The sequence below is a fragment of the Triticum aestivum genome, chromosome 2B (genome assembly GCF_018294505.1).
Source record: "Triticum aestivum cultivar Chinese Spring chromosome 2B, IWGSC CS RefSeq v2.1, whole genome shotgun sequence".
In the NCBI taxonomy this organism is placed as follows: Eukaryota; Viridiplantae; Streptophyta; class Magnoliopsida; order Poales; family Poaceae; genus Triticum; species Triticum aestivum.
The window spans coordinates 199,861,224-199,872,565 of record NC_057798.1 but is presented as its reverse complement, the minus strand read 5'-3'; the positions used below and the strand labels follow the sequence as shown (position 1 = coordinate 199,872,565).

The 11,342-nt window shown below is 42.8% G+C and overlaps 1 long non-coding RNA gene across 10 annotated transcripts; it reads left to right on the top strand.

Annotated features, from left to right (window-relative positions):
* Positions 1-3,658: 3,658 nt before the first annotated feature.
* Positions 3,659-9,064, top strand: LOC123044341 (uncharacterized). 10 transcript variants are annotated; one of them, XR_006420007.1, is made up of 9 exons: positions 3,661-4,434; positions 4,872-5,059; positions 5,323-5,482; positions 5,564-5,632; positions 5,735-5,923; positions 6,093-6,222; positions 6,327-6,442; positions 7,333-8,502; positions 8,853-9,064. It is a non-coding gene; the product is annotated as an uncharacterized lncRNA (long non-coding RNA). The 10 variants fall into 10 exon arrangements; XR_006420006.1 differs by having other exon boundaries at positions 3,665-4,434; positions 6,093-6,847; positions 8,113-8,163; positions 8,306-8,502; XR_006420001.1 differs by having other exon boundaries at positions 3,659-4,434; positions 6,327-8,502.
* The last annotated feature ends 2,278 nt before the right edge of the window (positions 9,065-11,342 follow it).

Below are 11,342 nucleotides of genomic sequence, written 5' to 3'. Positions count from 1 at the left end.
TTACTGCTCCGACCCGTGCGCTTTTTCCGTTTGGTTTTCGGCGGCTTCTGCGGTGAATGTTTCCGTGGCAGCGGTGGAGGCTGCGTGCGGTGCGTGCTCTCCGCTCTGCTCGGCGACGCTGGCCGGCTGGAGTTGCTTTCTCTCGCTGGTCCTTGGGGCCAGCTGGGGCGGGGGCGGAGTGTCAGTGACCCGATGTGGACTGGTTAGGCCTGGGTTGGCGTGCGAGCGCGGAGAGGATTGGGCCTCGGGGGCTGTGCCGGTACGGACGTCTCCGGATTTTCTTCTCTTTCCTTCCATTGCAGGCGAGGCGACGGACGGACGACTCGGATCTGGCCGAGTTTAGCCCGACGATTCTTCACTGCGGCTCCCCCTAAGTTCCCGGGGATTAATGAGTGGGGAGGTTGGTGTGGTGTGAGGTTGAGAATGAGATCGTTGACATGAACGTGCATGGATTTCTATTTCTGGGAGGATCATGTGCTGCTGGTCAAATTGTTATACTGCCATTCTGAGCTAATTATATTACTGCCATTTGCACCGAAGGTATTTGAGCTCAGGTGGTGCATCAGTTCTTTCTAAAAATGAAGTACAATACTGTACTACCACTTACCTAATCTCTACTCTTAATGTCTCAGTTGGTAGGTCGCGTTTCGGGTTTTATTTTCGTCCCACCTCACCCTGTCTTTTTTAGTACTTCTTTGGTACTTGCTCCCACCTCCCGCTCAGCCGAGACGGTTTATTTTCGTACTCCCTCCCACCTCCCAGGTAGTTCCCTCCACACAAAAAAAATCGAACCAACCAATCTCTACTTCTAATGGAGCAGTTGGTAGTCTTCGCCGGTCAATTTTCGTCCCACCACTTTCGTCCGGTTTTTTTCGTTGGTTAACTGTCGTAGATTTTTTTCGTCGCCTCCCCCACTTCATCGGTTTATTTTCACTTCACCCTCTCACACAACGAAAAAAACTGAACGGATCAGAACTTTCCATACTGACGCAAATTATTTAGTAATGTCTTTATGTAAAAGAATCAATCACAATCAATCTCTAAAGATCAAATCTAAATTAATTAATCTTCATAACGTTTGTTTCCTTTCGAATCACGTCCATAACTTTCCTTCCTTGTTTGGGCAGAAACTGTTTGGTAGCAGAGATTAGGAAGCTTCCTATGAGTGTAGTAATAGGAAGTATTCTTTTTCTTGATGATTCGTTTCCATGCATGATGATAGTAAATTATGCCAACATTCACCACTATTTATCAATGTCATCAATCGTATCCATTTCTACCAGTTTTAAGGGAATCTGCTCGCTATGTCTTTTTTAAGGGGATCCGCTCGCTAAGTCGTCGTCGCATGTTATTTTCACAAACAATCTCTACTCCTAATGGAGCAGTTGGTAGCCTCGTACGGTTTATTTTTGTCCTCCTCCCACCTCCCTGGTTTTTTTCATCCTCTCTCCCACCTCCCAATTTCGTTGGTTTTTTTCGTCGGTTTTTACTCGCCCCCTCCCACCTCCCAATTTCGTCCGGTTTTTATTCGTCCCACCTCCCACCACCCCCTCGTACTGGTTCTTTTTCTCTCCACTCTTTCCTTGCAAACCAATAATTTCCTAACATACAAAAGATCACGAATCTATCTTTCCTTACCCGAACCAATCGCGCCCTACATCAGTGCATTTCTTTATTAAGAAAACTAACACGTAAATCTTAACGCATTGCAAACAAATCCCGTTATGGACCTAATTAATTTATTATGGAATCTATACGTGGTCGCATTGGTTCTTTTTCTCTCCACTCTTTCCTTGCAAACCACTAATTTCCTAACATACAAAAGATCACGAATCTATCTTTCCTTATCCGAATCAATCGATCCCTACATCAGTGCATTTCTTTATTAAGAAAACTAACACGTAAATCTTAACGCATTGTAAAGAAATCCCGTTATGGACCTAATTAATTTATTATGGAATCTGTACGTGGTCGCATCTCTCCCCTCGTGAAAAAATCGCATCCATCTCCCGTTAAAAAGGAAAAGAGAACATGAACGATCAATCCCACACCCTGCATCTCAGTAGCAAAAAATCGCCCCCGCCTCTGCTACTGCGCCTCGCCGTGTGCCCGGCTCGACCCATGCCTCGCCTGCATGGCTGGACGCCGCCGTCTCCACCGCCACGTACAAGAAAACGGTGGGCAGAACCATCCATTCAAATCGCACACCCCCACCCTCCTCCGCAATCCCTAGCCCCGCATCACCCTATCGCTTTCTCGCCTCTCTTTCCCCTCGATGTAGATGGTGCCGAGCGGCGGCCTCGAGCACCGGCAGTGCCGCCCTCTCTATCTTCGCTGCGTCGAGAGATGGGCCGAGGCTATCGTCGGTTCGCCGCCCACGATTGGGCCGCCTCCGGTTGTCGCGCACCACCGGCTCCACCTAACGTGCCCGACCCTCTCCGCTTTCGACCTTCCGGTGACCACATCCCTCCGCGCCTCCATCCATCATCCACAAGGCCACTCCCTGCACCCACCCTCCTAAATTCTCCATACCGGCGGACAATCACCGAAGATCCAAGTTGGCCCGATATCAATTTTCTTACATGCTTTCTTTATCAGTTGGTGATGGGAATGGGTTCCAATTTCTCTCTCTGACTGTGGATTCGCAGGCAAGAAGCGCTTCTACATGCATCCTCCTGTCGGTCCCTAAAGTACCAAGGTAAATGGTTGATGTTGCGTTTGTCTAGGATGATATATGTTGGCTCTGTTCCGGTTCATCCGAGCAGTTTGGTGACTAATTTACTGATAATTTAATTATATTAATTAAATGAGTCGGGTGTATCGTCGTGCATTTATCTTGCCAGTAATGTTCTGTGATGCTCTGATGCACTTTGGGAATTGGTTATCTTGTCTTCAGTGCATAACATTTGTTTATTAATGCATGAGAAGAATCCTTGTTACTACCTTGAACCTGTTTTATAATCCATATTGTTATGCACTAGCGCGTGTGCGTGTGAAATAGATGGATTATGGTCCCGTACCCAATAAGATGGATATGTGTGTGTGTTAGAGAGAGAGAGAGGGAGAGGGGGAGAGAGAGTGAGGAGGAGGGAGGGAGAGAGTGTGTGTGAGAATTTGATGGTAAAAAGGTCGTCAATGTCACTTGATGTGTATGAGAATATTAAATGTAATATTAACATAATTTATATTGAACTCTTAAAGTTAATGTGGCCCTGTTGCAACGCACGGGTGTTCTTCTAGTTATACTAGCTCTCCAATGGGAGCAACATTTTGTTTGTAATGCGATTATTAATGCATCCTTATGGATGATGGAATGACCTTTTCCTTGCACATGAAATAATTTATGTTTTCAGATGAGGCATACTGGGGTGCACTTCTTAATAAATTGGGAAAAGGAAAAAAGATCCGTCGTGCTTGAAAAGCATATTGCTGCATACCAATTGTACTATAGTATACGTACTACAACTAGTATTAAAATGTGACCAGCAACAACCAACAATCTCTACTCCTAATGTCTCAGTTGATAGATCGCGTTTCGGGTTTTATTTTTGTCCCACTTCACTCGGTCTTTTTTAATACTTCTTTGGTACTTCCTCCCACCTCCCTCCAGCCGCGAAAAACCAACAAAAACCCCGCGGTCGAGTCCCGCACCCGCCCAACCTCCCGTGCTGGAAGAAAACCTACGAAAAAAAACCAAAACTCGCACGCACGAGCGAGACTGCCCTCTCGATCCCCTCGACCTACGATCTGTGACTGCAGACGCACCAGATCGCCGCCGCGGACCTCGCAGAGAAGACGCAGACGAGATCCCAAGCCGCTGCTCCTCCTCTCCCGGGATGCAGCTGCCGCCGCCGAACCAGGGAGACGCCGGCGACCGTCGCCGCCGTCGTGGATCACCAGGACGCCGCCGCCGCCGCCGCCTGCACCGCCACCACCGCGCCTCGGATACATCGCTGCGAAGCGGATCCCTGGGAGCGGGAGGAGGTAGGGGTCAGCCGCGTCGACAGCGGCGAGGTGGAGCCCTGGGGCTGGGAGTGGGTATGGGAGGAGGTGGGGGGCAGCTGCGAGCGCAACAGGGCGAGGGGCGTCGACGAGATGCTCGTGGTGCCTCCCTCCGAGTGGGAAGGGGAGAGGGGCGTCAGCGGCGAGCCGGACGGGGCGAGGGGCGTCAGCGGCGAGCCGGACGGGGCGAGGGGCGTCGATGAGATGCCCCCGGCGCTTCCCTCCGGGCGGGAGGAGGAGAGGGGCGTCGGCGACGAGGCGAGTGTCGGCGGTGAGATGGTCTCTGACGGGCGTGATGAGGCGGGCAGCTTTGGCGTGAAGCGTGCGTTCGTGGAGGTATTCGCCAGGGCGCTCTTCTATCCGACGGTGATGCTCAACTATGGCCGTAGCTTGATCGATCCCGAGTTCCACTGGTGGGATCGCATCGACAAGGTCAGTTCACGTCTGTATTCTTCTTCTTCATTCACGGGCAGAATTTTGCGAGAGAATAGCAAGGGAAGGTACCGGATCATGAAATGGAACTGTTCTGTTTTCCGGAACACAAGTAGTGAGCACGGTAGATTCTCTGTACGTTCGCAGAAATCGTCGTTGCTACTAATTACAGCAGTAATTACATCGACATGGCAACGGTTAACTCCGTTTGAACTTATCTGGGTCCAAGACATATTGAGCACTTGAGCAGTACCTTGCCGAATACATTCATTACCTAGACATACTCAGTTAATTCACTTTGGTTTGTTAGAAACCTTGTTTGTTGAATCTGTATTGATATTTACTGTATTTTCAGCTGTATGGATGTTGCTGTTTGAGGAATACTGAATGTTGTTCATCTGTATACATTGGACTAATTTTAATTTGTATCGATCCAGGATATTTGGATAGGGGAAGTTCCTCACCAACCAATGTCATAATTTATCACGTCCGCAAATGATTTTTGGACTGTAGTTTGTATTGTTCTGCCGAGCGTATAACAACGCATGCTATCTATCAAAGCTTCGACTCATTTGTTTTGCTGCTCCGGAATATTGAGACGAGAAGAATGGCCTTGATGCTGGAGGTACAAAGAGGCACAAATAAACTTTCACTCATTACACTAGCACTGTTTTACCATTGACGGAGCATTGTGAATATGTTAACAGACTACTTGGGTGTTCTGATATCAAAATATGTACATAATATAAGTATATACCCTGATATGCACTGCTGCTTCTAATTAGATACAATAGCTTCTCTCTTTTTTATTGTACAGCTGAGATCTTCATTACATTACAACCTTATGTTTTGCTTATTTGTTTACTGAAATTGGTGTTCTGTCTCTAGGTTAATGGATCACCCTGGGAACGATTTTGAGGGCATTATGCCAGCTACTTTGATGGCAATGGATTATGGAATGGCAAACTAACAGGGCACATCGCACAACTGGTATAAATGTGTTGATATGTTGCATTTCAAGGCAGTTTCACTCATAAATACTACAAAGGTTTACAAAATGTTCACACAGTATTTGGTTCATATCACCATTGTTTCATGTTCGATTGACTGGTGCGGTTCTCTTACATAGTTTGAACCATTTAGCATTTGGGACCACGAGGATTCCGATTGGGAGAACGACGTCGTCCATAGATTAATGGTGAGACTTTGGTGCTTTGATTAATTTCCAGGACCATTGTTTCCTGTCCAGTGATGCAATCTGAAAATCATGCAAAAATTTGTCATGTTTGGGCATTGTCAGTATGGGAACACCGGGCCAACCCACTTTACAGGACAGGAGGGTTGACCGCTGGGCGATGCGCTGCACGAGTAGGCCAGGAGGAACAAGAGTAGAAGAGGACTGTAGCCTGTAGGTGAGAGAAGATGATGCCATTGCCATCTTGACTGAAGGTTGGGCATCTAAAGATGCTTGGCAACCAGAACTCTGAAGGTATATGGTGTGATATTTACTAAAATTATATTGACCAAGCACAACATATCCAATCATCTGGAACCTGTCCTCTTCTTTTCTGGAACTAGCGGAAACCACCGTTCTTTGACTGATTGTTACAGAGTTTATCTGGTTTTGAAAATTAATATTCTCTGAATTTTTTTGCTAGCTAAACACCACTTGAAGGTACCTGGAAATACATTACTTGCTGAAGCTGCACATCCTACGCCCCAGGAGGAGGCCAAATGCATATTCCGATCATGTGATCTAAATACTAAAGCTTCCTTGCTGGATCTAAGGTTTAATTTCTCTGCCCCAATGCTGGTTCTTAGGGTAATACAAGTTCTACTCCATATTTTTGATGCCCTCCACATAAATCCATCACTCTCTTGTTGCCTTGAAGCATACTTCCGTAGCAGCCGGAGCTGAACATTTAGAGAGACCATACTGTAGCAAGCTTGCTTTCTAGGGACCTGGTGTTTCTGCAAACCCAACGATAGGCGTGTTTGAAAAAAAAGGGTCAGTTCGTGTTGCAATTTCATGAAAACTTGCTTATGCGGTGTTATTGCACTGGTACAAAAAATGTCATGGTCTTTTTCTTCCTGTTTAGATCGCCACCTACCTATGAATTACGACTCTGGGCATGGCAGAATGTCACCATAATTTTTGTTCAGCAACTAGATTTCATCCCAAGACGTGCCATCTCTCTAATTTGACTCTGAGCATGTAATACAGTTAGTTAATCATGTGGGTTGGTCTTGTGTCTTCCAGCTGCAATTGAATTAGTCTAAGCAATCGAGGTCCTACTAATTAATTAAGCTGGCTATTTGCTTGCTTCTTGTACCTACGGCATGCTCTCTGATCTTTTTTATCGCAGTATGCAAGCTTCTAAGCGCCGGATTGATGTCGTACTAACAAATTAAGGTGGTTGATTACTTGCTTTTTTTTTCTCAGTATTGCAAGCTTTACTGTGAATTAAAAGGAATTAAAAGGATGGAGCCAGTATGCCTACAGTTGATTCACTGATGTTCAAATTAACTGCAGTAGCTTATTTTTCCTACAACTTCATTGAAAGTTCCTTTGCCGTATCTAATTATCTAAAGTTTTCCTTGTACCATTTTCCATGAGATTAATGTAATTGGGAATACCAGTGCTTGTTTGAATCATTTAGTTAATTAATTTTGTAGATAAAACTTGTATTTGTATGTTTTAGAATTACTATTATCCTGGTAAAATGACCACAAGTGAAAGGGTTGTAAAGATTAATTATTCTTTGTGGAAGCATTATTGGTCTAATTAATAGATGTACATGCATCAATAATGTTGTTGAGCTTTAGTTGATTCTATAGTGTCGTACTATTCGCAAAGTTCTATTTTGAGAAAAAATAGCAAATTCAATATTGTGGCAGCTAAATGGCGCGCCCGCTGTAGCAAGTGAGTGCCCATCGAAATCACCCTAAGCATATTTGCGCTGATTTTCATGATTGCTCTTCTGCCAGCAACAATGTTCCTCGCACTTCGACCACACAACTGTATGTTCATCTTCCAGAGTCCTTATTCATAGTTAATTTCAATCACAAAGTGACAAATGCCAGTCTATTAGTTAACATGTGTATCTCCGTTTCTTCTAAGTTTTAATCGACCTACTCTGAAGTTGTTCCTAAGACAGTGCCTCAAGCAAAGGGAATGAGCCTCAGTTAGTGTATCTAGCGTGTTCGCGATCCTTTGTTGGGATAAACATTTGTGCAAGAGCAAGTCTCGTCACTGTTGGTTGTTAGTACTGTTGCTTGATAATTCTAATTTTTACTTCAGTTCATAAGGCAATGTAGTTATGCTTGACGCATGATATGAAGACTGCCATTTTGCCTTTTGACCTTGGTTTCTTCCTCCAGTAAGTAAATGCACATAGTTCTTTTCTAAATTAGAGCATATGACTTGTTGATCGATCTCTGAGCTCAGTAATAATATTAAGCCTTAATCTGTTTATTGTGCAGACAAGATGAGAAAGAAATGCTACCCAAGAATATGTACTTTATAAACATTTCAACTGTAATCTGGAATAAAATTAAATAAATAAGGAAACAATATATTCATATATCTTTTTTGTACTTTGATGGTTTCACACCACAAGTTCCTAGATGGTAATTGTGCTGCATATGTCTGCTCTCTTACTTTGTTTTTCTGAACAGGTAGGTTCCGGAAGATGTCATGAAGAATTTCTTTGAGAAAATTTGCGTGAGGTGTGTCTAAATGATTTTTATCTTCTGAACATATTCTTGTATGACTAACTGAATTCATTTTCTCAAAACGTTGGTACTTTTCCTTTTTCATTTATGTTGCTCGACTGAGTCTCTCTCGGATCATGTACACTCCACATGCTAGCTGATCTGTAGCAGTGCGGAAGGTGAGCTTGGCTGCCGGCAGCAGCTCCTTTGGCTGATCTGCGGCGATGCAGAAGTTGGGTTGGAAAAAGCACGACCGGCTGCTCTGAAGTGGGTCGTAGGGAGAGCTTCGTAAGAGATAGGGAGGGAGCTCTATTGGCCCGTGCATGACATCCAACCCAATGGCATCATGCCCTGGTAAGCTTCTTATCTGTTCCAATTCTTGCACTTGGTCTTTTTCTTTCTAACCCTGAAAATAGAGTTTGCCTTGATTCCTAATCATGCTTTAAAAGCTGATATCCACCTCGTTTATCTTGCTACTGGTGGTAATGTGTGCAAGTATGATTTTGTGATAATGCCAGATGTTGTGTGCCTTCTTTATTCATGGTACGAGTACTCTAACCTGGCTCGTATGATAATGTATCCCTGCTACAGAGCACAAACGACGTGTTTTTAATTATATTTTAGTTGACATGGATTTCATTTATCTTGTGAATTGTATAGTCAGATCATGAATTTTAATGATTGATTGATTTTCATGGTCACAGGTAGGCATGGTTGCATGGCCACGGGGAGAATGGAGCAAGTAGCGTGTGAGGAGTTTAAGAAATGGGGACAAGGGACAATTTAGTTAATTAAGTCTATGTTAGTTTCAAGTTTTATCCTTGTTGCGTTAAAAAATTAAGGTTGGATTAACCACCATGTACATCTTCAATTACTTTTAAATAAGAAATATAATCAAAATATTCTTTTGAAATCATGAAATTTATATAATTTGTACAAGTACATGAAGGTGGAACAGGAGGAAGGGTGGGAGAAGATTAGGCCCCGTTTGGTAACAAAGTATTTTCTATGTATTCCCATAATACTGCAATTTTTTATAATACTGTAGTTTTTATTACAAAGGGTTGTTTGGCTGTCTCTAAAAATTGTAATTTTAATACTGCAGTTTTTGGCAAACCACATTATTTTCTCTGCATCAAAAAAAGAACCACATACCTCTTTTTTTTAAAACTGAGCTCGCTGAGAAAAGAGAGTCCCTCGCTCATACCTTCTTCTCAACACGCCTCATGTCCACGACCGTTTTATTAGGATCTTCTGCTTGGTGATTTAGTTAGCTCGCTTCCGTTTGTAGCTCCAAATTACAGCCAACCACAAAATCGTTTGAAGACGTTGTTGCCGTCCGGATAGCCAGCTAGAATATGTGTCTTCTACGCCGTGTGCATGGCCATTCTTGGTGTATGGCCGAGTAGTTGCATAAAATGGCTAGCTAACTAGAAAAGCACGTGTGTCTGCAGCTGCTAATGGTTTTAGCTAGCTAATTTTGTGTCGCTGAAAACGGGATAGCCAACAGGTTGTCTGTATTATCAATACTACAAAATATTCTGTTATGTTAAAACTGTGGTATTTCACACCTGTAGGCTAAATTACTGTAGCTTTTGATACTTAGGTTTTTGGGATACTTAGGTTTTGTATTATTGGATACTTAGATATCGTTTCATTTTCTTGCAAGGAGAGGATGGTTAAGAAGAAATAACAAGAAATGGAGAGAGAATCAGTTTTATTACTGTATGGATGGAAACCACATGCCAGCTTGTCCAACATATTTCTACATTGAGTCAATTATTCGACCGCTATGTTTTTTTTTATTCCATGGCAATGCATGGTCATTCAACTATTCAAATTTACAGGCTGTTCATCCACTTTTTTCAAGCTATTTACATATTTCTCACTTGTCAGCAAGTTTGCATATGATGCTAGGAAGTGAACATAAGGACACATAAAACGTTGCATTTTGAATATGAAATAAACTCAACATCCAAATAACAAATTTGTTGCTCCGTCCATCGGTGAGCAGGAAATGTAAGCATCCTTCTAAATAAGATATTACCTATCTTGAAGCTGGAAATGCAAGAATTCTTCTAAGTAAGATATTAGTTATCTTCATGATGGAAATGCAAGCATCCAAAATTTACAACAATATTTCTAAAAACTGAAAACAATCTTTCAATCTTGATATAAGAATGAAACATAAGCAACATCACAGAGTTTGCTATTTCTTTTGAAACATAATTACCAACAAGTGATATACAGGTGAACTTACAGTTTATTCAAATTGGAATGCGGCTCACTCTACTAAAAAGGACGATGTCACCCACTCCGAGTAAAAACGGTCATCTACTCGCATTTAGCATCTGACCAATGAATATATATTGTATATGAGTTTTCTATTTTTTATTTTAATATTGTTTATATGTTTACTTTTGTAGATCAAAGATCAAAACTGATGGCTTTTTATTGACAAAGCTTTATGGTGAACCAGATTGACAAAGCTTTATGGTGAACCAGACTGAAAAATCATCGGGTTTTACACAATCAGAAGAGATGCATACAAATAATTGTTCTTTATATATTTGTTGTGCATGATAGTACAAGAGGTATGTTTCTATACATATTTATTTTTGCAGAGTATGAAAGAGATGGAGATGGATTATGTCAACGTTCAAAAAGAATCCATCGACAAGGGTGTTGAGGCGATGTCATTGAAGGGCTCAAAAATTCGTTAAGATTTATACAACAAAAGGCCCGTGGCAACGCACGGGCATTGTACTAGTATTAGGACAAGAAACGGTGACCCCAGCAGCATCTTATCTGCTAGGTCCGGTAAGCAATGCATTATTGTCGCTTCTCTTTGATGTGGAACTCATGTTATCAGCCCACTGTTAGAGAACAGCGAAAATTGACACTGTGATGTTACCTAATCTGCTCAGAAAACAGTCTAGCATGCGTGCTAGTAATTGAAGAAGTGCCCTAGCTAGCTGACGGAGTGTCTCGGATAGGCAGTAAATTTGGGAACGCTCGAGCTGCAGTGAAGCTGCCTAGTAACTGCAAGTGTAGCGTCACATTTAACCCACGAAATTCCACATTATTCTAGAGGTGGCATTACCATCGAATTATTGGTATTATTTACCGTATCTATCTACTTTACAAAATACGCCAAGTAAATAAGTGACCAAGGTTTCCGTTTGAAACTAAAT